Source organism: Lichenostomus cassidix, chromosome 3 (genome assembly GCF_008360975.1).
Source record: "Lichenostomus cassidix isolate B80296 chromosome 3, HeHo_3.0, whole genome shotgun sequence".
Classification (NCBI taxonomy): Eukaryota; Metazoa; Chordata; class Aves; order Passeriformes; family Meliphagidae; genus Lichenostomus; species Lichenostomus cassidix.
Genome location: NC_139483.1, coordinates 31,420,175 through 31,446,250, shown reverse-complemented (window position 1 = coordinate 31,446,250; position 26,076 = coordinate 31,420,175). Strand labels below are relative to the sequence as shown.

At 39.5% G+C, this 26,076-nt stretch overlaps 1 protein-coding gene across 2 annotated transcripts in view; it reads left to right on the top strand.

Moving 5' to 3' along the window:
* Positions 1–20,408: 20,408 nt before the first annotated feature.
* Positions 20,409–26,076, top strand: part of AKT3 (AKT serine/threonine kinase 3) — a 150,713-nt gene continuing 145,045 nt past the window's right edge. The window contains exon 1 of one of the 2 annotated variants that reach the window (XM_085055165.1): positions 20,409–20,536. The gene's annotated coding sequence lies outside the window, so the exon portion shown is untranslated. Of the gene's footprint in view, positions 20,848–26,076 lie in introns of both variants that reach the window. The other variant, XM_085055164.1, reaches the window with a different exon arrangement.

The following is a 26,076-nucleotide window of genomic DNA, read 5'->3' as shown; positions in this document are numbered from 1 at the left end:
ATTAAAAGGAGGGAGTTTGTATGACCCTGTAAATATAAACACATTCACTGCAGATACACACACAGAGACTTTTATAGCACTGGTGAATTTTTAATAGGGGTATTTCAGCATCAGGCTCCTGCCACGCACACAGATTAAGAATCACCTGAGCTCTGCACACAGGGCTGTGGCAGGAGGCTCCTCCGAGACTGGGCTGGAAGTCGCTCCCATTAGCATCACCTTGAAAAGTGTCATCGTGAATGGTGAGACGGGCCTTGCTGCTGACAAGGATGCAATCAGCTGAATGACTAAATAGTTTGGCTTCCAGCTGAAAATATTGCAAGTAAATCTGTATTAGGACAATTTTCTCCCTCCTCTTAAAAAAAACAAACAAAAACCAAACCTGTGAACTCAGAAGTTTCTTATAAAGAAAAAGAGCATGTTTTAAAGTCAGTATAAAAATTAGCAATCCTCACGAAATTTTAAGCCAAAGAGGACAGCCTAGAAAAAAATAGTCTCCAAGTATGAAAGTACTGTGAAAATCAGTGATGGAAAATAATAGCTTTTTGCTCAGCAGTTCTTAGTCTCACACGTTTGCTTAAAATACAATGACTATAGTGTTGTTTGTTTATGTTCAAACTACAGCAACATGGTGTCTCATCAATTGTTCATGTTCATGCCCACCCCCAAGGTGCCATGTTGACCTTTTCTATAGTTAGCTTATAGACACTATTTTTTTAACTTCTAAAGGAAGCAGGATCAGAATAAAATGGGGGAAAAATGCAGTGGCCTATTAAATAATTTTTATAAGTTTATTCTTGGGATATTTGTTATTGATTTCTTGAAACAAGCTTTCTTTTATGATTTTTATTTCTTCATTAATATTTTTCCTCTATTTAACTGTAATATTTTAAAATTATTTTTCTGTTTATAATTGTTTTCTTCAGATATAGTGAAAAGGAACAATAAAAGAACATTAACTAGTTAAGACAGTGAGAAACACGGAAATAGTCAAATTCCCATACAGATTAAAAAACCAATGAGAGGCTCAAAAGAAGTGAGGAAAAGAAATCACAGTGTTTAAAATACAGATCATCAAGGCATAACAAATCTTTTCTAATTTAAAAGGTGTGCAGTTACTTTATTTCCAAGTGGGACTACTCATAAAAGAAATGGGACAGTGAGGAAAAAATTGCAAAAAATGCTTAGATGTGTATTTGAGCATCTGTGCATTTTGCACTGCTGGCAGTTGGTCTCTGAAAACCACAGGAGCTGACCAGGTTCAATCCAAAAGACTTCACATTTCCAAAAACTGTGATTGGCCAACAGCAATGCATGTTTACTGTTGCTGCTCAGGTTGCACTGCCTCTTCACTTGTACTGTGGTCATGACGCGTGGGAATGGCTGGGGGTCTGAAAGAACTGGAGAGTCCCAGGACAGGATTTGGATCAGGTGTCTTGAGCAGACCTCCTCCTAGGCGGCAAAGGTATGAGGTGCAAATATTTCTTTTGCATCTCATGGAAAAGCATAGCTGACCAATGAGAGTGTAGAGGTATCAGCTTCATTGACACAGCCTGCAGGCTCAACTAGCATCCCAGTTTTTACCTGCTGGAAAGCATTTTTTTTGTCATTGCATGACTTTAACAATATTTGATAAGATTTCTCAAATTTTCCATCTGAGGAAGGGTTAATACAACAAAGAACAAGTAACAGATTAGGAGGACTTCAGTACTTCAATATTTTCATGCTTTGTTAATCCAAGGATGCTTTTTGCTTACCTTTTATGACAGTTGTTTGCAACTAGGCATTGCTATTTTGAAGGGATATTTCTTGTACCAGCAAAGATGGTGTCAAAGTTCCTACTTTGCCCAAGGCTGTAGAACTGCTAGAAGTATCATGGAGGAATTTCTAAGCAATATGAAGTATGTATGGCTAGGTGGGCTGCTTCAGGCCTGCTTGTATCCTCCTGAGCTTGGCTCAAGAGTTTCACTGGAAACAAAATATTGAATAAGACATTATAGTGAGGAAAAAATTGTCAGGATCTCTGACCTGATGACTCCTGCACGAAAAAAAAAAAGGCAGAAAAATTAGTCTGGGGGATTTTTAGGTCATGTGCTAACTATCACATGCCATGACTGACTCCTAAAGGTATGCCAGGACCACTGAGTACACCAAGCATACCCCTCTCTTGGTGGAAGATGTGGAAAACTCTTCTGTTGTTGGAAGAGTTGTTGGAAAACAACTCTGTGTTGTTGCTTCAAATGATTAGGGTTGGAAGAATGCAATATTCTCCCCCGAAGAATGGAATATTTGAGAGGCAATTTATCTGGGTATTAGATAAATCAGAGCCATTCGAATTATTTCTTAAGGATAATGATTTACACATGTCTGGATAGGAAAGGGTTTATATGATTGAGAGGATGGGGTATAACAGAAGAGTCCTTTAGGGCAAAGGGAGGAGGATGAGGAGGGTGAGGGGCTGAGGCACAGAGATGGTCATCAGGAGAGATGCCCTGCACTCCTCACCAACCTGCTGTTGCTGTTCAGCAAGGTTGGAGCAAGTCTGGAGAAAATACCCAAACCCAGTCTGGGGTCAGTGTCCACCAGGCAAGCCCTGGGCAATGGGGCAGGCTGGGTGAAGCCGGAGAAGCCAGGGGAGAGTCAGCCTGTCACTCTGGGTCTCTCTGGGTCTCTCTGGAGAGAACAGGGGACTGCCTCCACCTCAGGGGTGAAGTGAACACCAGCAGTAATCCTCTGCAGGGCTGTGCAGATAAACATTCTACAGATACATTTGTGAATGAAGGAGGGTGCTCTTAATACCAACACGTCCCTAAGCAAGTGAATTGGAAGGGCTGAGCTTTTTTTGAGTAATACTAAGAACTGTGAGTCTTCAGAAATGGAAAAAGCAGTGAATATGAGCATTTTTCACCAACCTTGTATTCACATGGCTAAATTTAAAGAAACTTTAAGCAGATACATGAGTTATGAGATTCATTTGAAATTCACAGATGTTCACAGAGGAGTTTATACTGAAATTCACTTCCATAAAGGATTCCAGTCAAAAGGCAAGATGTAATAAATAAAACTAAAGGCGTGCTAAGTTTCTCCCTCACCCCAGTTTCATATTAACTGAATCTGAATGTGTCCATTCCTCCTCAGTTTTCTGCTATAACTCTACAATAGGACTCTGCTAAAACATACCTTATTTTTTGTCAACAACTGTAGGTGTGGAACTTCATGAAGATTTCAGCTGCCCTGTTCTATTCCCTGATAAGCCAAATGTATCAGCATATTCAGTGTTTATACATGCACATCATTTTACACACTGCTTTACACCCTGGTCCACTTTTGTGTAAGATTTTAAGGGTATTTTTAAATACATATAAATGTATAAAGTATATATTAGTTGTGAAGCTGTTCATATTAATAAATATTTTGGGGTTTTTTGTGTTTTTAGTAGATTGAGATGCATATACAGTAAAAGAAAATATGTGTAAATAACTAGTTTACATTGAATTTACATAAAAAGTGAAGAAAATAAATGCATAACAGGAAGGCCACAAGAGAAATCAAGACATATTACACTGTGGATTATGTCTTTCTGCCTGTGAAAGACTGACATCTAAACACTAAGAGAATCATGAAACAAAATCTGTCTACTTTCTTTTGACTATATTCCCTTGAGTTAGGGGGAAATGGGAAGGGTGGCATTTAAAACCAGTGGGTACTGACTAAGACACCCATCTCATTACCTCGGATTGCTGGATAATGAGGCAGAAGAATAATGATTAACACATAGACACAGCAGGCTTTTTAAGATATATTTGCTTGTTTTTTCCAGTACACCTTTCATCGAAAAATCGTCACACAAGAACAAATTCCAAAGAACAAAGAGTAGTTTCAGAGAACAAAAAGGCCCTCAGAAGTTCTACAAATTATGAATTTTGGACTCCAACAAATATACTTTTATTTCTTTTCCTTGGGATGTAACTGACTTGAGTTTTGTGCTTTGTGAAGAATAGCAACAGTGCTTTTATAAACACATTCTTTCATCAGTTTACTATTTTAAGTTTAGCCTTATGTAATTTTAATTTAAGGTGGAAATTGTTGTGAAAATCCCTTAAGTTTTGTTGAAAGCAAGCAGAATTTTATATATATATTTTTTTTCTCATTTGCAATAATTCTTTCACCATAGTTCTGCAGTTCCATGTCTTTCTGAAGCATCATTCTCTGGATTTGAGTTAAGAGAAATAGCCTGAGAGTCTTTAGATTTGATACCCACTTATCATCCTTCAGAATATTTTCTCACACGTAGTAACAGTGTATGATGTCAAACATCTCCATATCCATGCTTAAGGGCTGGACACAAACCAGTACAGAAAGTTGTAGTGAGTCATTGCCCAACTGATGATGAATCATCCCCTCAGCACCTGGGACTGATTCATCCTTCCAGCAGGCGGCTATTGGCCACTGCCTTTACAGACACAAACACTGTCTCAGAGATAGCAGTTGTCTGCATTTGGATTTTGCTTGGCTTGTTACTGCAATCATTAATTGAACAGAAAAAAGATTGCTAAAAAGGATCATTTTCAGTCTGCAAGTCTTACAGCCTACTTTCTCCATCCTTTGGATGTTCTTGTGTCCTTGGAGGACATCTTGACACCCAAGAAAAGCACTTGAATATTTTGTTATCAATTTCATGAGAGAGGTGCAGACTCTACTGTACAGGCTCTATTTTATGTAAGCTCCCCCTCAGTCAAAGAGTATCCAGAGCTATATTTCAGATCATCAGCTTTATTACTTACAACCTGCTTTGGACATTGATATTGGTTTCCCCCTGACTAGAGTATCACATAACCTGTAGTTTCCCTCTTGTGACTTCCTGATCTTTGCTTTGTGGCCTTAATTAAACTTGGATCTCAAGCTTTCTGACTGAGCTGTTTGCACCTGGATTGATCTCTGATTCTGGTCTGCCCACGACCATGAGTTCGTCATCCAGGTCCTGGACCAAGCCTGGACAACATTTCCCACCACCTCAGGAAAAACCAAAAATCTAAGGATCCATTTATAAGAGTAAGTGTCATCAGTAAAGGCATTATACTTAAATTACTTTTACCTCAACAGAAAAGAAAACAAAAAACCGAAAACCCCAAAAACCCAACCAATGAACCAACCAATGAACCAACCAACCAAAAAAACCAAACACACAACAACAACAACAACCAAACAAACAAAAAAAACCCAGACAAAAATAGAAGAAAAATGGTGTTTTGAGATTGGAGTCTTCTGATCTTCTAAGGTGACAGAAATCAAGAGAAAAAATAGGCATTCATTCTGAGATATGGGTCATGTATGATTTATCTGCTATAGCTGCAATTATTTAAATAAACACTCTGGCTTATTACAAAGTTCAATTTTCACAAGCCATAAAAGGGTTCTAAACGCTGCAATCAGGGTAACACCGATTCTTGATTGTGTACAGCTGCTCACCCCCCTCTTCCTTTTATTCCTGCAAAAGAATATCTATTTGCCTTGAACCTTGAAGGATGATGTTCAGATACCATAGGTACTGATGCCATTTTAGATGTCACTTGGATGCTGCCACTCCAGAAAAGTAGAGATTTTCTACAAGTTCCATATCTGCTCCAGAAATATTATGGATCTTAAATGGTGCTGGAGTGCAGGACACCTAGAGACTATAACCAGAGACATCCTGCATTCAACTTACTATCAAATCAAGCTGCTTTACCTGTCTGCCACAGAAGGAATGCTGCTATTTCCTGCCTCTGTCAGCCTATTTTCAGTCTGAAACAAGCTTTCAATAGGAAAAACAAACAGAAAAGTCTAGACTACAGCTAATGTTTTGTGAAAATTCTCCTGTTGTTCATTTAGGAAAGTGGTTGTTGCATGAGAATGAAAAGACAGACTGCTATGGATGTAATATAATGTGCATATATAAATACAGATGTCTTCTTGGCCATTTTTGAAATGAAGGCCAAATTAGTCCAGATCTGCCTCAGTAGGCAAAGCTATCACTTCATTTCTGCTGAATCTATTTTCTTTATTAAAACAGAACATTCCTGTACATTCCATGCTGTGTTTTTATCAAAATGAGGTTTGACCCATATCACTTTTGCAATTGGACCAAGTCACAGCCAAAACCAAACCAAACTGGAAAATATCAATCAATTCTTACTATGATAAAATTATTTTGGATTTCTTTCAACTGGCCAAACAGACGGATCCAGATGACTATCCAGAACATGCAAAACAAGATTTCATGTAGGATATTGTCAAAGTAATGTAACAGTTTTTCTTTCAAAAGATGGATCTCATAATGTTTCAACACTCCAGGCATTATTAACAATCTCATTAAAACAATCACTTTGCTGTCGTCTTTTTGTCTTAAGGTTGGATTTTCTTTGGTGCATGCAGTCATGAGCACATGGTGGAACCACAGGTGCTCTCCAAGGTGCTGAAACATGGGAGTGGACTTTGGAACATTTTGTTAATAATTACAGGTATTAATATTTTAAGTCGACATCTTCAGGGAACTGTGGGCAAAAAAATTGATTAAAAACTAAATATTTAAACTGAAAATTAATAGGATCAGTCTTGGAAAAGACAACTTAGGTTTAAATATATACTTTTATTTAGATCACATTTAGTTGCTACTGGGTACAAATGAGAAAGCAAGCAAATTTGGGTTAAGCAGCCTCGGAAATGTAAAATATCATCCTCATCATTTAAAATATTTAGGAAGTATTTTTCATGGATGTTGAACTCCTGGAAAACAAAGTTGCTGAGACTTGCCAGGAAAGGTGAATAATGTAAAGTTCTTGCTGAGCTCTGAACTATCAGTGCTCTCATTATTAATAAATACTGTTGCTTGTTCTTTACATACATGCTCCAACATTTTTTAGCTTGGTAGTGGCCTTTTTTACTCAGAAAAAATGTAACAGAAAAATGTCATGAACATTTGTTCTGAAAAGAGAAGCACTGCGCTTCTGTTGCATTCCCTTGTAGTCACAGCTATTTATATGAAAGAATGGTGTGGTGAACTATTTTCTTTTCAGATTTATTGTCCAAAGGTGTTGCATGACATAAGTTTGGGATACCAGAGATCACTCACGTATTTCTGTACAACAGTTCTGAGATGCCAAGCTGATGCTGCGAAGAACCAGTTCAAGATTTGAACAAACTGTCCAAGTTGCTCAACATATAACATACATTTTCTGTGAATTATGGTGGTCTCTTTGTGGAAATATGCATCTAAACATGTAACCAGCTTGCAGTCTTGCAGTCTTAATGAAGAATCTAAGAACTGAATGTTAACCTTGACTGAGCTATCTATCTGCACTTCCCCGCCACTCTGTGTATCACAGCTCGGAAGAAAAATGTCCATGTTGCTCAGAGAAGCTTACTCTGCTGGTCCATTGATGTCTTTTTCATGGATAACTAAATGACATTTTTAACCTACCTTTAATTTGAATTTTCTTGTCCACTAACCTAATTAAAATGAACAAGATGGTATAAATTAAACTTGTACTATACTGCTCTACTACCTCAAATTTCAGGGAGAATTTATTACTAAAGTCTTCCCACCATAAACCCTGAGAAGTAATTTATTTGGAATGCCTTCTTCAATTTTTGCTGTGTTTTCTAAATTATATTAAGATCACATATGAACAGAGAAGGTTCTTGAACCAGTGAAAATCAAGACTACTGAAGACAATACAGTATGTCAACATTAAAACGTCATGAAATATTTTAAATAACAAAGCAATATCAAGATACTTCTACTGGAATTATAGTTTAAGAAAAATATAACAAGCAAACAAGCAAAGAAAAAACTCCAAGATTTGTGATAGAGTTGTCACAAAAAGGAATTATTTTACAGGAGGAAAAAAATTACAAAAAAAAATTTCTTCAGGTCTTTCTCATTTTATTACTGTTTTGGACATCTGATTCAAAAGACTGTATAAAGGAAGAATTAATTTAATCAACAAGCAATTCTGTAGGTGCTTCATCAAGAAGAGCAGTTAACAAAATAGAAAGACATTTCTGGACTGGAAGACACAAGAGTTCATTATGAGAGTAAGCATAATCAGGCCAAAGTGCAATTAAAAGAATGTTCATTATAATTGGAAACAGGGAAAGCAAGAATTACAGGAATTTTGAAAAGCAGTGAAACAAACTTACATGATCTATTTAAAGAATGTCTTCTTAAATATATAATTGAAATTAAAATACAAATAAAGACTACTTGCAGGCATGCCTAAAACAAGCACAGGAGCTTGAAACTGAACTTTAAGAATATTCTTCTTGTTGATTTTAGCAGTTCCAAAAAATTTTACTGCCCTTGTGAGTAGTTCTCAGATTACCTTCTCTACTGTGTGAGTTGGTGACCCGTATAAAGATCTTTATGAATTGATACCACAAATAAAATGTAGTTTTGCAAATGTATAGAAGTTCAAAAAGCACTGTGAGCTTCAAAAATGTGAGGAAAATAAAACCCTAGTATCCCTCTCTGGGGATGTCTATAGCTTCAGAAGAGTACCTGATGGAGAGGAGATGAATCTACCAACGAATTGGTCCTTCTCAGCCAGGGACTACTTTTACACTACTTTAGGAGTTTTTAGAAAAGGGAGACTGGCAACCAGCAAGTTCATCAACCACTTAACTGTGAAAGGCAGGTATGGAATAAAATAATTGCAAAATCACCACAGAGGTGTTGAAATCCTTTTGAAGATTTATTCATTTGATATGTCAGTGAATATCCTATCCCAGCTGATGGACTTAAATTAAGACTTGGACTTTGTGTCTGAAGGTGGAGAAATACGGTGCACAGATTATACTGAGATGATGCAATTCAGTCTCCTGGGTAGCAGGGTAAGGATTTAAGTCAGTATTATTTGAGATTAATAAGACAAAGTACAGGTGTTTGTACCTTTTTAGTGCCAGCAGCAACAGCTATATCTGTATCTACTTGTTTTGTTGTTTCCTGAAGAAACATCTTAGGTTATGACATATTTCCTTGTTTATAAAATAGAACAGATTTCTACTAAGAGATAAAAAGACGCTGAATGTTATTCATAAAGCTTGTGCTGCTCTACTCCTAAGAAATTAAAAATAATGTTACCAGATGTTCTGCGTGGTCCCGTGTGCTGGGAAAACTTACGTGTACACTTCATTTATTGTGAAAAGCAAGATGCAGAGAAGACATTGGTATTTACAAGTATTAAGTGGCATTCTGAAGAGCTCTGCTGCTCCACTGCCCTCTAAAGTCGAGGGCAACATTTCTCAGGTTTTAGCCTGGTTTCATAAGGGTACAAAGCTGTCTTAAGCTGTCACTCTATCTTCCACTTCCAGTCCTTCCTATCAGCTTTTGAATCCATTGTCCAATTCCTGTCAAATTTTATAGGGATCTAGAAATCTCAAAGGTATTATGTTTCTACAAATATTGTGAAAATATCTAGTCAGGCAGTGAGGAGAAACACAAATAATAAATTCTGCACTCTCTTCAAGGGAAAAACTCCCCTTTAGTATTGAGTTCACTAATTATCTGTTCCATTCTGTTTCTGAGCTGAAAATACCAACTTTACAATTTGCACAAACTCATCTAAAGATGCATTTAGTTCAAACTTAAGTCTTAATAAAACCTGCCTTTTCTTGTGGACTTGTTTACCATTATTTTCAGTTTTTTTACTTATTTCCATTCAATTGCTGCAAAATGTGGATTTCTTTGGAGCACATCTATCGAACATTTGTGAAGCATCTTACACACAGTGTGAAAAACTGAAAGAGATTAAGAATAAAGGGTTTATCACTTCTTCTAACAAAGAGTGACAGTGGTTTATTGTCAGGATAGGGCACTTCTCTAACGATCAAGTTTTTTTTTTCACCCTAAAAAACCAAATTTTTTTTGTTTTATATAATCTAAGAAACAAATCAAGACGGTAATTAGCACAGCATTAAAACATTCTTTCCTTCTGTATCAGTAAAAATATCAAATTATTCAATAAAAATTAAAGAAATTGCTCTGGAATTGACAAGTACAAGTAAGAAAATACTCATCTAGTGTAAATTTAGACATCCAAATGACATTTTTGAATTAAAAAGCAAATCTACTGAGACCACCTGTAAGTGAATGGAGACAAGCAGGTTCTCCTAGAAGGTGATTCAGGGCAGCACTCCATTAACACAGAAAACCTCAGGGAATTCACCTTCTAACTAGTATCACAACTTAGACTTCTGAATGTTCAGCTAGGAAGTTTAATCAAGAGGGAAGATCTGAAATCCATTTTCATCTTATTCCCATGATTATCTGCAACCCTATAGCCAGACTCAAGACTTATTTTAGTAATATTTAGTTACAACCCTTGTGAAAAAAAAAATAAATGCAAGGACAGGGAAAATAAAAAAAAAAAAAGAATTTTCACCTGTACCCCATGCAAAACTAAGCCCAGCGCTTTTGTATTATTTGGAAAGCTTTTCTAGTTGTTCACAACTGGAAAGTAGGGTATAGGAAGCTCGTGGAGTGGCGGGTTCATTTGCCTAGAATTTATTTGCACAAATGAAGGGTAGTCAGGAATAAATAAGCTGAAAACAGCACAAAAACATATCAATTATATGAAGATGCAACAGTGCTAAGTGTAATTATTCTTCTTATTTAAGATGAGCATAATATTCTAAAGCAGTACTATACAGTAAGAACCATAAGTTATTTAAACATTTCTGTAGGATTTTAAACACTGATGAATCATTTATAATTAGATATGATTAAAAAGTCACTTACAAATAGATAACCCCGATGAAATACATGATACAGAGTGCTTTCTCAACTCACATTATCTTTCTTTTTTGTGTGTTAAAAACCAAAAAGATTTTACTATAATTACAATCCCATACCAATGATTCATAAGGAGATATTATTTTTGGAATGCCTACTGATAGCCATCCCTATTGGCTAGTAAAAGGAATTAAATGTTTCATGTTCATTTGAAATTTCAGCTTAAGGCCGTGCCAAAAAATGTTTTGGGTTTTTTTCAGATCAAAAAGGGACAAAAGTGAAAAGGCTTCCAGAAATAAATGCTATGTAATAGAAAAATATCAACCATATGTGCATTTCAGATTTGTAGATCAAGTTACAAGGTTGGCAATCAGATTTTGACTCCCTAAATATTCTCAGAGTTCTAAATATAATCTTCTTCTGTTCTTCTCCCCCACCCCCTTCCTCCCCAAACTGTTGTGTAGCATTGCTATGTACAGTAAAGTGAGCTCTCCCGTTCAGCTTGGAGAATGGATTTGTTTTGTGAGTAAAACGACTTTTAATACTGGGGTACTGTCCTGTACTAGTGTAAAGCAAAGGGTAGAAGCGTAGGATTTTTTCTGGAACTGATATATGTTGAAGCAGTCTCTGCCTCTTGAAGTTTTCATTAAAATTTTTGATAAGTCGAGTAGATACATAAGGACAATTCTTCTGATCATTTCCAGCATGGTAACTGAGTGAATTCCTGCACTGTCTTTATGTCCATCTGCCTTCCTGCCTGTCCTTTCTCTTCCAATAACTTTTTATCCATATACCCTCTTCCAAAAAAGTTTCAATGAGAGGTGAAGGTCTCAGAGAAAGTAAATGAATAAAATTCTTGACAAAACTCATCGCTGAGTGCAAGTGCTCTCCATTGTTGGTGTTTTCCAGATGGCAAAGTCTAAAATTATAACTGAAGGAACCACTGTGGTCTTGGGCATATAAGGAGGACTTACTCTGGAAGAGGTGAAATTTTAAGGATCTGCAAGGCAGCTGGTGTCTAGAAGTGTAATGATGTGGGAAATAGGGCAGAATTAATCTATATAGAATCCCTCTTTGTCAGTTCCACTGCTCATGGGACATCTCATTTTTGTATTTGTACTTGTCTATGCTTAACATTCAAGATTTATCTCCAGATCATGATACTGGGGTTCAAAGGAAAAAACCCAAACTGTTCACAAGCTCAGGTTTTCCGACCAGAAAATCTTACTGTCATCATCAGTCTGGACTACTGAGTTAATGCAGACCTCAGCATTTTTCTAATTTCTTTAGCAGGTGAACTGAAAAAGGATATTTAATTATAAACAAGGATATCAAGTAGCAGAGAATCTGGCACCCATTGCTTAAATTATTCCAATATTAGTACAGAATTCAATGTTCCTCACTTCTAAGGCTATACTTATATTTTGAGTTTGTCAGCTCTGTTTTCATCCATCAGCTCTTCCAAAAGGCTTTTCCTTTATATGTTGAATTATCAGTTTACAGGACAAAAAACATTAATTCTTCCTTTCTTAAAGAGATCAGACCCTTTCAATATCATCTTTCAATATAAAGTCAGATTTCAACATAATATCATTAATTTTTAAATTCTTTTAAAATTTCTTTGCAGTTTTTAAAAACTGAGCTTTGGCTGGACATAGTATTCTAGTACTTGACTGATGTGGTAATAGACCACCTACCTAAAATTATTGAAATTAATATTGCAATTTTACTAGCATTAATTCACCCTGAACAGCTTATTGTTTTACTTTCATTTCAATCCATATGTCATGTAAACAAATACGTTGTATTCTCAGCAGCCTCAGTGTAGATTGCCTATTAAGGATATATTAAAAGTATTTCAAAATTCCTCACAGTTATTCTGGATAAAAATGCTACTTTTTGAAAAGAGCTGAAGACTGATTCTATGAAGATGGCATACTGACAGCTTACTAAAAAGTTCAGCCTTGAATCATCTATAATAATAGCTTTTTCTTGGTTTACAGGATGGGTAGATTATAGAACGAGGCAAGCTATGAATTCCTTACAATAGTAAAAAGAATTCTTATCTGCTGTTCTGAAAGGAGAATTGCCAAGAGTTTTTAACATAACAAACAACCAATAATGTTTTTGACAGAAGGAAGAGTTACAGAGATAACATAAATATCTGAATTCTCACCAGTAAATCCAAACCCCACCTGAAGGAAGATATCACAAAAGACATACAAATCCACATGTAACAAAACAGGACACGAAAATCAGGTGCGGAATTTCACAACATCTCCTGTGTCAAAGCAGGACCATGGCTGAGGAGCTTCTTTTAAGCCATCATGAACTGTTTGGAGTGACCTTCTCTGAGTCAACTCACAAATTTTGAAGTCCATCAATTTCCCTTTGCAAGCAACAGATGGGTCTTCAAAATTTATGCCTTAGCTTTAGTAAAAGGATATCTCTTTTTCCCAGTGCTATTTTGTTTCCTTCCTGTTTCTTACTTTGTAAAATATTATTTCATCCTAATACCTTTCCTTGATTATTTTTTCTATCTCTGTGCTATAAATTCCATAATTTCTATTGAGTGGAATTCTTCTGTTATCAAATTGGCATCAGTTTATAAAACTGCTATAAAAATGAAATCTAAAATAAATTAATTATTTGCCCACTGTCTAAATCTAATAGAAAGCAAGCTACTTTACAACACTGCCTTTTAATAAATTTAATGAGAATTCATCATTTTAATGTTAAACTGAAATAAATTACTACATGAAATCCTGACTGTTTAGAATAACAATGACTATAAAAACAACAAAGGAGATATTACAGTTTTTACATTTTGCATGATAATGGGCTTAAAACAATTCGGGGGGAAAGGACAATTTTGTTACAAAAAATTAAATCCTTCCATGATTGTGTGTATGTCATTCTCACAGAAGTCAAGGACATAATCTTGACCCAAGAGTGTCAACAGGAAGTCAGAGGATTAATTAACTAGGAAAACAAAAGCAAATTCTTATGAGAAGAAAATTTCAGAGACAGAATTGTTAAGGGTAGTACTTAGTACATTTAGATAAGAAATATCATTTCTAGAAAATACACAACATTCTTGTTACAGACATTGGAATCTTAACCACCATTTTGTAACATTTACCTAAAGTTTATTTTAAGAGAAGCTTTGTTTTTAACAATCATCTTAAATCCTAGTAAACTGAAGAATTAATTAGCAAGCACGGAGGATCAGCAAACTAATGCTTTAGTCTGTTAAACCATCTGCTCAGGAGCACCCTGTTCAAATCTTGGCATTAGGAGAGGATGGATGAATACTTTTGTCTCTTGCACTTAGTCACAACTTGCCATTCTTTGCTTGTGCACATTTTTTTCCTTCAGCTCATGGTAAATAAAGTTATAAAGAGGTCGATAATTGATCATATTTCTGTTACCATGAAGTTTTGCTTAACAGATTGCTAACAAATTTGGCAGGAAAACCTTACTGTAGCCATCCATCCCTCTTATTTCATACCAGATTCCAGTATGCAATAGGTATGTATGAAGGGACAGATTCAGCATTATCTTTTGTTATCTCTGCCTAATACAAAGCAGGCCAATATCCAGTTAAACCAAGCAAACATAGTGTAAAGTAACTGAAATCTTCAAGGCAATCTGTCCTTCATTTCTGAAGACTATTAATGAATGCTCCATTAATATTTTACTCGTTCTTTTTCATTATTAACAAGAACATACTTATCAGATCTGTGGAGGTCCTTGTTATTGCAACCCCAATCTGTCTTCATTTTCTAAACTTTTGTGCTAATTCTTTGATTTTGTGTCACTGCTTTGTTTCCAGAAAGTGCAGGTACATTCTGACTCATAATGGATCAAGGGTAGCATTTGGGAACGAGGGTAGCCAACAGTCTAGGCTAGTGGAATACTTTTTGTGTTGACACTGAAATTATTTTCTTGTACTTCAGCCACTCTCTTACAGATTGAAAAGATGGAGGGCTGTCAGCCACAAACAAGGTGATTGATAAAGCAGGGAAGCCATCCAGCAAATCCCACTGCGAAGCCTGCACAGTAGCAAGGGGCACAGAAACGTGCTCCAAGGAGCACACCAAAAGGGGAAGGGAAGGTGCACTGTATCACTTCTAATCCCATTTCCAAAGACAAAGCCATGCTCTAAATAAAGTCAAAGACCTGGACTGAAGCTGGCAATAGATATCTTCCCCTCCATCAACAGTGAGCTTTCTCTGCAGTTTTTTCTTCCTAACTCTTTGGGCAGATGTGATGCTGTGACCCTCTCAGGACCACATGGGAAAAATGGTCCTAGTCACAAAACCCCTGAAGGGCAGACATTTGTCCAAAATTCTGTTCCTCTCTCCATTCAGCTTTGTGCTCCTTGATTTTGCTCATGCATTACAGACTTGATCCTCCTAACTAGCTTCAACTGGCATTTTCTCATTGACTTCAATTAAGTGAGATCAGGACACAGATAAGGTTCTGTGTGAGAAATCACTGTATGCTAGTAATTGCAGAATTTTATTCAAAGACATATTTTATCTGTGTTGATGAAATTAAAATAGTATAGGAAAGAGGGGGAAAAAAGCTCAGGCGGAAGGGCTGGCATTTTAATTTTTTCGGGTTGTTTCTGTAGTAGATTGACCTCCCTCAGATAAATCTGTGCACCATGGAAACTATTTTCTCACTGAGGAAAAATTTCCAAGTTCAGCTGAAGGCCTATACATCAAGTTAAGCATATAGCTAAACTGTGCAACTGTGTAATCTTACTGCCCTCTTCCCATCCTTCCTTCCCGTTGTTTGTCATCCTTTTTGTCATATCTGGTTTCAAAGCAGGTTAAGGCCACTGGGGTAGGGCATGTGCCTTTCACAGTGTTTGTAGACCTCCAGTGCGTGGGTGTATGGGAAAGAAGGGGAAGGAAAATGCTCTTTAAAATCTTCAGAGGATAAATAATAAGGCAATAATAACATGCTGTAAAATAAATGCAATCAACTGATATTTACACAGTCTTTTATCCAAAGTCTTGACTTTGTGCTCATCATAATTATAGTACTGCTCAGCCAAATATAGGTGGACAGAATGATTTCTTTACTGCTATCTTGGCTTTACTGTATATTCACAGATAGCCTACAACCTGAAGGTCTAAAACAATAATAATAGTACGAGTCTACATATATGTCTATATGAGTTCATAAGGGCTTAACTTTTGTAATGACTGCTGAACTGTGACCATCTGAGCAAAGGAGAACTTTCTGTATCCAGCAAATTTTGTGTAGGAGCCAGACAGCAACAAAGGCCAGCCTAGCCAACCGCTGAGAGTGTTGCCGAAGCAGTTTCATGGAACTGGTGAGATGTGTAGCAAAATGTGTGATTTTGCAGAGGCAAAATCTAGAGTCCAGGCTAAGGGATTTCTCTCAACTGTTTTATTATTAAAAATAAATAATTCCTCTCTATTTTTTTTCCTCAAATGTGTCACACATATCTGGGGACATGGAGTGGAATATTGCCCTCTGAGACAGCTTCAGAGGCAGAAATACCAAAAATAAATAAACCGAGATGCCAAGAGACTACAGACAAAGAAGCAAGAGATTAAAGCAATAAAGTTATTGAGAAGCGAATGCAACAGAATGAGAAAAGATATGCACCATAAAATCCAACCGACCACAAGTAAGTTCTGTTTCCTCCTAGTATCCAGCAGATTGCAACATCCCCTGGCCACGTTTTTCCTACATGTCTTATCTGAATTCTGCAGCTTTACCATGAGCTCTTTCTTGTTGTGAGAAATCCAATTGTCACAAGATGACTACAATGCAGATGGCAGTGGTTAAAGTCCTGAAGTGTCTGTGTGCACACAACAGTACAGAGAATCCAGAGTCAGAGCTCAACATCAGCTGAACAGGTTCACCCCTTGTAGTAGTTGAACTGAAACTCACTAATAGAGGTGTTTCAGGTTTTTAAGCGCTATACATATATGGGAAAAATAAGCCACAACTTTTTCAGGCAGGCAACACCTTAACTTCACTATAAAAAAAATGCATAATATATATTTTAAGCATCATTTTCATGTAGAGCAAATTTCGTTGCTCTCCTGTCAGTTAGTTTCAACTGATATTTATGTGTGTTTTTCAAACAGTAACAAGGCAGACGGTAACACTGAGTTTAATACCAGAGATTGTCATCTGACCCAATGTCCTTTTTTTCTTCTGGTTTTTGTTTTGTTTTTTTTAAATGAAATTGCTACCCTTCAAATTGTTTGCTTTGTTTTGGTTTGTTGTTTTGTTTTTCTTTATGCATTCTTACATGGAAGCAAGCTTATTAGCTGACATGAGATACAAGGAACGAAATTAAACTGAAGGCAATGTAACCCGCAGAGGCAGAGAGAACTGATTCTGCAGGCAGGATCTTCTCTCCTATTTAACTATTTGTTTTCAGGATGTATATCTCTGCAATCTTAGATCCTATCACTCTGGTAGTGATAACATGAGCATGTTGAGTGAAACAAAAGATACATCTTTTTTGCCTCGGAATGGACAGGATTTACATTGAGATTATATGAAGGTTTTCCCTTTGATTTCTGTCAAAATAATGATTACAAGTGATCATATAAAAGTTTATCAACATTCTTGATGGTGCCAGATAGATGACAATGAATGGGTTTTATTTATTTTGTTTCATGACTCTAATTGGAACATGTAACATCAGAGGTTCCCATTTTTTCCTGAAATTACATGCAGCTCTATTCTCCTTCTCATGTGAACTGCAATACTTTCTTCATTAGCATATGCTGTTAATATGTTCATTAAATTCATGTCACATTGTAATTAATCTGAAAATTATGTCATTTCTGCAGAACCTACAACCTCATTATGTTCACAGTATGTACATCACAGCCATTTTATTTCTGAAAGAGATATACCTCTGTTTGGTTATTAATCAAGGGGTCATTTCTGCCCAATTTACAGTGATTAACTCTCTACAAGAAATAATTTTGAAGCCTTGAAGTAAGATACAAAGGAATACATTTATTATATGTTTTATAGATAGAAAAAAAATCATTGCATAGCAACACTTATTTATATAGTACATTTAATAATCCATACAAAAAGTATCAGCTTAGATTTAGCACACTGAAGTCAATATATAGGGCTGAGCAGCATCAAAAACTTAGGAGTAGCTAGAAACTATGAATTTCCAAACAGAGCACTGATATTTGATTTATAAGGAGTAAGATAATAGTGAATTTGATTTCAAAGTCATACTGAATAAAAAAATTATTTGCCAGTGAATAGTTGTCTATATTATACAAATAGAACCAAATTATCCTAACAAGGTATTGCTGAAAAATACATGTTTAAACTCCAGATCAGCATGAGAGATTTCAGCGCACTGTTTCATTTTCAGCAATTTGTAACAAAATAAAAGTGTAGAAGACTCTTTCCCTGTAGGGAAATGTTATCTAATAATTTTCTTTTTCTTAGCTTGGTGAAAGGCATTTTTTCTTTTAAAAAGTACAAAAACATGCTTTTAGGTTTGATTTTTCCAAGGTGATTTACACCAAGTATCTATTTATAAATGTAAGCAAACTTACTCTCATCATAAAGGAAGTATTTCATAGCTGGCTTTTGAAGATTTGGAGATATCAATTAGGGTGACCAACCATACGACTACATTAATAAGAAATTTGCAACTGTGAGTGGCAGGGATTAGCAGGAATGACCTGAGTGATATCAAATACCAGGACTTTCTGTGGGCCCGGGTTTCACACTCAGCATTTGGCACCTGAACAGTTGATTGGCAGTCTATCAGCTACTGCCCATGCAGATTTCATGCTGCCTTAGGTTCTGAGCCCTTCGGAGGAATTGCAGCAAACAGAAGGCACGTTCCAAGAACTACACCTTCAGTTTTTCAGGAGCAACATAGCAGCAACGATCAAAGGAGACATTAGTGAATAAACACATTTTAATAATTGATACTGTGGTTCTCTGTGAATATTGATGGTTAATAAGATGCTCACTTTACTAAAGTGTTTCTGAGAAAGAGGAAGACCAAACGCTAAATTCTGGGAAAGGAAGTAATGCTTGGCAAGGTCCTTTTAAACTTCTTTTTCAAAAAGATGCATTAATCAAATACAGTATAAATTTTATTTTTCATCAGAGTTAGGAGAACAGAGAGCTTAGGGGTTATCCTGCTAGTGAGAACAGTGCAGCAAACAAACTTCATAGTTCTAAGAGGAAACTCAGCATATTTATGAATGGGATTATTGGTGTGGTTGCTTTCCGCAGCAGGGAAAGGATTCAGTGCCCCCGGAGGCAATTTTCCAGCCCTGTGCCAACTCATATGATTATTTAGATTCTCAAAAAAATCTCTCTGAAACCCTGTGGTGGCACACAGAATAGGAAGTCTGATATTTCAAAGAGTCGTAGATGGTGGGACATGAGAAGAAGGAAAACTTAGAAAATAAAGGTGAAGTTCACACCAGAGAAACATTTTTTAGATTTTGGGGTTTTTGAGATGTAATTTTGATGAACATGTATTTTTAGAAAAAATTCTGCACTGATGAAACACAGCAAATAGCTTCATGTCAAGCAACCCAATATACCTGTTTCCCCTTTGCAGTAACAGGTTCTGACACGTCATTGTGAACTGAGTGTATAAGAGATGCATTTATACAGAAAATTAATCCGTGCTTATTATCGAAACCATAAACGACCGAAGACATCTTTACGTGCACTGAACTCCTGTAAGAGCCCCCCACACACAGAGCGGCTCAGCCGTCAAACAAAGCGCGGAGGGCCGCGTCCCTGCGAACCCGAGGCGCTGCTGAGGGCAGCAGCAGCAGGCTCGGCGGCGGCGGCAGGGCGCAGCAGGCCAGGCATCCCCGGCATCGCCTCGCCGGGAGAGCGCCGTGCTCAGCGCCCTGCCGCTCGGCTCCCCTGCTGACACCAGCTCCGCTCCCACACGGCTGCTGCCAGCGGAGAGTGCCCGAGCCCCTGGCACACGCTTTCTCTAGGTGTTTATTTACTCGCTGAAATAAAGGCGAAGCCTGCAGACAATTTAGCGATGCTGAGGCTGGCGCATCCACTAAACACCTCAACGAGGGATAGATTACGGCTTCCTGCGGCGTAACTGGTAGTTCTGTTCCCGGAGGAGCTTGCCGAGCCAAGTGGACCGCTCCGGGTACCAGGGCAAGCTCGGGGAGGGGGGCTGTGTAAGCGCACAGTGCGAGAACAAAGGGAACAAACCCCGGGACACTCACACGGCGCTGGCGAGGGGCCGCCATGCCGAAAGGAAAGACCCAGGCGCGATGCGGCGCAGTGCCCGGTGCCGGCGAACGCCGCTGCTTGCCTGCATCCATCCATCCTCCCGCTCCCACCCGCGGCCCGGCGGCGGGACGGGACACGCCGCTCCGCTCGGCTCCCGCCCCTGCCTGCCAGCCGGGCGGGCGGGCGGGCTGCCTCGCCTCCCCCGTCCTCCCTCCTCCCTCCGCCGCTCCCTCCTCCTCCTCCCTGCCTGCCGCCCGCCCCCCCCACCCTCACCTCAGCCGCCCCCCTCTGTCTGGCTCCCCCCGCGCTGTCTGGCGGCCCCCCCGTCCCCGCCGCGCTTCTCGCGAGAGCCGGGGATGCCGCCGCCGCCGCCGCCGCCGCCGCGGAGGGGGAGACACTCGGGGGGAGCCGGTGACGTCGGGAGTTTTCCTGAAAGTCAATAACGAGCCCGGCGGAGGCGGCGGGAGGAGCCGAGAGCGGGGCCCGGGCGGCTCCGGGGTGAGTGCGCCGGGGGGGAGCCGCCGCCGCCGCCGCCCTCCTGACCCCGCGCATCGATGCTGCGGCCGCGCTGCCCGCCCGGGCGCCTCCCTGCGTAGCGGGGCGCGCAGCTCCATGTAGCCGCCGCCGCCAGCGCCCTGGGGCCGAAGCCGCCTCCTCCCGCCCCCGCGGAGACACCGGCCGCCAGGGACCGCCGAGCCCGGCGGGGGGACAGGGGAGGAGGCAGCGGCGCCCTCCCTCCCCTTCTCCCCCCGAAGCCGCCGCCGCCCTCGGGCTCCGCAGCAGCGCCCGCGGCGCCGCCGCCTCTGCAGGTACGGGGCGGGAGGGGCCGGGCGGCGGCGGGGGCGCTGGGGCGGCGGCGGGGGGGACGCTCGGGGAGGGGATGCGGGGCGGCGGCGCGGCGGGGCCGGGGCGGCGGGGAGCGCGGGGCGGAGGCGCCCGTGGCCTAGCGCCGCCGGCGGGGCGGGAGCGGGGCGGAGGGGCGGGGGTCGCCCCGCCGGCGGTGCGGGGCCGGGGTGGGGAAGGGCGGGGCGGGGGCGTTTCGGCGGGGAGAGGTTATGTAACGGGGGAGGGGGGGCGGCAGGGGCAGAGCAGGGCAGGGCGCCCCGGGGGCGCGGGATGCGCGGGGCCGGCGGTTCCCACGCGGCGGCGGCCCCTCCCCGCCTCCCCCTCCCGTGCCCGTGCGGCGGCCGCCGGTGCCGGGACTAGCGCGGGATTTTATCCGCTGGGAACTTCTGTGCGTGTGCGCGGGTTCGTGCGTGTGTGTATGTGCGTGTGTGTGCGCGCCCGTGCAGCCCCCGCGCTAAGAATAGCTCCGCGCCCGGCGGGCCGCCGGTGGCAGCGCCTCGCACAAGGGATGATGCTGCTGCTGCTGCTGCTGCCGTCGCCGGCTCTGGCTGCAAGTAAACAAACCGGCCCCCCCGCCGCCCCCGCCGCCCCGGCCATCATGGAGGCCGCGGCCCACATGCAAAAGTTGATGCGCAGCCGGCTGCCCCGGGTGACCGGCGGCTGCCCCGGGCCGGGCCTGCGGCGGGCTCTGCCCGGGCGGGGTCCCGGCAGGTGCTGCCCGGGGCGGGGAAGGCCGGGCGTGCCGGTGCGGGAGCGCCCAGCCCCGGAGCGGAGCCTGGCAGGGGTCAGCGCGGCGCCCCTCGCAGCGAGAGCGCACCGCTATATATTGTAGTTTAAATGCAAATGATCGTGATGTAACGAGCGCTACCGGGCTTATAGGCTGCGGGGTTGCTTTGCATGGGCACCGCTTCTTAGTTTACTTCTGGATGGGAATCCAAGAGGCGTGAAATAGCCAGCGCTGTTCCACGTTCTTCCATGATACGTTGTTTAAACGTAAAAAAAAAAAAAAAAAAAATTATCTTGTTTTCCTGCGGTTGAAAAGGATAAACAATTTAATCTCTCTTGACCTTTATTCTAGTTTTTTTTTCTTCAATGTAGTTTTCAGTTGACTGGCTCCTTGTATATACCTACATCATCTCATAATTTTGATGAAATGGTGTCCCAGTCTCTGTTTAAGAGTTTTATTACGAAAATTATGATGTGGCTGATGCTTGCACTGCCAACTTTTTTCAGTACTGAAGAAACATACAGCAGCCTCTTCTGCTAATGTTTGTTTAGATCTTGCTAAAACTTTGCTAACAAGCAAATGTGGTTCCCTGCATTTTTCACACTGAGGTCTTTATTTCTCAAGACAAGAAGTATGCAGATAAGTAGACCTTAACTTATGACAAGTAACATTTTAAGCATGATCTGCTATTTCTGCCAGCTGCTCTATAGGCAAGGTCTGCTTCTTCTGCACAGGAATATAGGAAGAGTGTACATGAGGTAGAGAAGGAAGCTGATTTTGGCTTTTAAAGTAAGTCTACTACTTAAGTTTGTAGGACTGTTTGGTTTTGGGGTTTTTAGGTTTATTTATTTATTTGGTAGGAGCCCATAAGTCGACCCCAATATCTTTAATTGGATTGGATTACTAATTATAGTCCATGTGGATATATTTTGGTTGGATGCAACCACTAAGTCAAGTTCAAATAAGGGCCAGAGAAAAACTTCTGAGATAGATGTCTCTGTTTCCTAGAAGGCTACATGTATTATTTGAATAACTGTTTTTTTTTTTTTTTTGATTCTGATGTGAGTGCATGGTGTGTGTGTATACACAGATAATATTAACAAGACTGTCTTGTTTTAGACAGTTTATTCGATGGTGTATTACTCTAACCAGGTTTGAATGGATTCAGTAGTCGCCTTAGTTTCATAAATAGATTCACAGAAAGTAGTATTTCAGTGTTTTGCTCCCTCATTGGTTCTGCATTTTGGGGTAAGAAGATGTGTTTTTAAGCAAAATGCTGCCATTCTAGGGGAAGTAGGTGAGAATTCAAACAGGTTTTAACTTTGCCCCAGTTGAAGTAGGTACAGTTGTAAGGATTGGATAGCATTGATCTGCACTAGAAAGTGTTGACTTTTTGACACTGTAACAATGTTTTGTGTAAGGGAAAATACTCTGGTGTGTTTTTTTAAGCTTGACTCAAAACCACTTACCAGAGCCCTGCAGTTGTTTGTGACCCAAGCTTCTTTTTGCAAGATACTAACCAGAAACCGTATCTTGACTTCCTACTGCATTTTGCAACAGCATGTATGTATCTGAAGTTTCTATTATAACCAAAAGATCCTTCAGACTACTTGGAATTTGCCTAACACCAAGTGGTGGTGTGTTCTTTCACTTTCTGGGTGCACATTTTCCCAGTGTAAGGAGACCTACTGAATAGTAATTTCTATACCCCAGAAGTATTATTTGTGAAATAACTTTGAAATACTCAATTATTTTGCAAGGTATGAACCATTGCTAGAGTGGTTTGTGTTAAAATACATTTGAAATTTCTGTGCTGTTTTGAGTATAAAAATGATACTGTTTCTTACAACTGCTTACAGTTTCATTTTGTGTTAATGCAACAGGTGATGTGGATGTAGTAGCCTAGTAGCTTTCCTTCAGTTTTGTAGCACAGGCCCAATATTCTTTCCCATCTTTCATGGCTTGGGTATGCTACTAACTTTAGTCCACACTGCAGAGTGGGAGGACATGGACATGCACTGAGTGAAAACTTTGTTGTACCATACTTCATTTTGACATGGGTAATGCATAAATGAATTGATTTCCTATGAAGGTAATGTATCATACTACCATACTGTAACTACATGTTTTGTAGGGGTTTTGGTTGTGTATATAACAAAAGTTCTCTGTTCTCTTTTTTTCCAGCTAATAAAATATTCTGTTTAAAATGTGAAATATTCCCTTTGTGAATTATATTAGCAATTCAAAAAGAGGGAAATAGTTAAATGTGTGCATCCATGAGTTTTGTTTAAGGTTAAAAGGTTGCTTTTATTTTCAGTACTTGTATGAACTTTACAACCCACTTGTCGTTTAAGTGCTGTCTTTTATACGAAAAAATTGCCAACTTAAGTGCCCTTTCAAATTATTCTAGAATATGTCTTGGATTCTCATTCTGTTAGGATATACCTAAGAAGAATGCCATGGAAGGGGCAGAGGGTGTTTTCTAGCACAGCATGTAGTTCAGGAAGTTTTGCATTGCTTGTGAGGAAAGGTGTGGTTTCAGTGAGAAACTTGCTTGTCGACCAATATGGTGTTTTTTTGCTGTGCAAAAGAGACTACCCCAGGATCACAGGGTCACATTTATTGGTAAATAAATGTGTTGCACTACTTACTCTTTTTGCAACAAGTTGTTGTGGTATAGAAAAGATTACTTTCTAAAGATAAGTTACACAATAGCTGGAAAAGCTGATTCAAGGTCTTTAAAAAGTTCATCCGTTAAAGAAACATCAAAAACCCCCAAAACCAACACCAAAAGCCCCCAAAAATCCCAACTGAACCAAAACCTACCAGCAAATAACGAAACATTGAATGTGAAAGTTAACATCTTGGGTTTTTTTACTTAGCATAAAAGTTCACCTTTAAAGTTTTGGTTTATATGTTTCTCTTGGGTAACTGTATGAACAATGTTCTGGACTACCTATGTAAAGAGAAGAGTTTGTAAATGAGACTTATTTAGGCAAATCACTAGCATGTACTAATAAAAAGACTGCAAAAAATGCAAGGGTATAGTAGGTGATTATTTGGCATTTTGTGCTTGTTCCATGACTCTAGATCACTTTTAATTATGGACATTCAGGTAGTTCTGGTGCATGCCAAAGATTTTAAACAGATTATTTTTGCCCTTATTATTTAAAGATGTAGTTCAGGTCTAGTAGGAAGCTGCAGCAAAGTTAATACTTGAAAAAAAATCCCCCAAGATTTAATAGCATTAAATATTACTGTCAAAGAGAGTAAGCATATTTGGCTTGTGTATGGGAAGGTGCTTACTTCTGCTCAATTTAAATGTTTCCTTGATTTTTGATATTATTTGTGTCAATACTTATTATGTTTAGGATAAATAAATTAATAAATATTGAACCCATCTTAACCAATCATCTTTTCCCACATATTTCTGTGTGAGTGTCTAAGTGTGAGTCATACTGATCAAAAATAGCATTAAGAACACATTGTTGCCCTGTGATTTTTTTTCTCTGTAATATCCTGACTAAAGAACAGTAGTGATTTTAAAATTCCCTTAAGAATGCAACTGGAACCTCAGTATTTCATGTGCATGTCTGAATGACTTGACAGCATGGTTTGCCAAACTTCCCTGCACTGTCCATGTGACAAAGTTGTTTGAACGCCACCCATAGCAGGAGCAGAGGTGAAGACCCTGCTTCAGCTTTAGGTCGATGAAGATCTCACCACTGCCTTTTTGTTGGAGTGGAATGTCAGTGCCCAACAGTCAAAAACTTCTTGTACAGCTGGTTTATCACTACAGAATTAATGCAGTGCTTCTCAGTTGAGTTTCAGCAATCCTGCAAAATGTTTTCTACCAAAGCACATTTATTTTTTCCCTAAGCATTAAGTGTGTTTCTTGAGATACTTAATTGGTGCAGTTTGCCTTGTGAAATTGAAATTATTATATCCTTTTCTAAGTGTGTTGATATACTTTGAGACAGAGAATTAAGGTTGTACATGTGAGTTTCATATAATCTGGCTTTGCATGTAACATTTGTGAAAGACCTTCACCTAGTGAGCTCTGCATCTAAGGGTTGTAGAGAATTTCTTTTGTCCTTAGGAAATTCAGATCTCAAGTTGATGACAATAATGCTTTTTGAGGATGAACAAGAAGGTCCAAAGGTTTTAGGTTAAAAGTTGATTATGTTCTAGTCATGTTGTGCTGTCAGGATTTGACAGTAGGTTCAGCAGTGTTTGATTGCTCTGTAGAAAGGAATCACAAAGTTCATTCCTATTGCAAGACAATTCAGAATTTGATTTGTTCAATGTAGACATAATAAATAAAACCTACTATGTGAGTGTTTAAAGGAAAGCTATTTGGTAGACATGTCATTGAACTTTTCTCATATTTTATATTCATAGTTTGAGAACACTTTTTTTTCTCAGTACTTTCTTGTTACTCATGAGTACACATATTTTGAGTTTT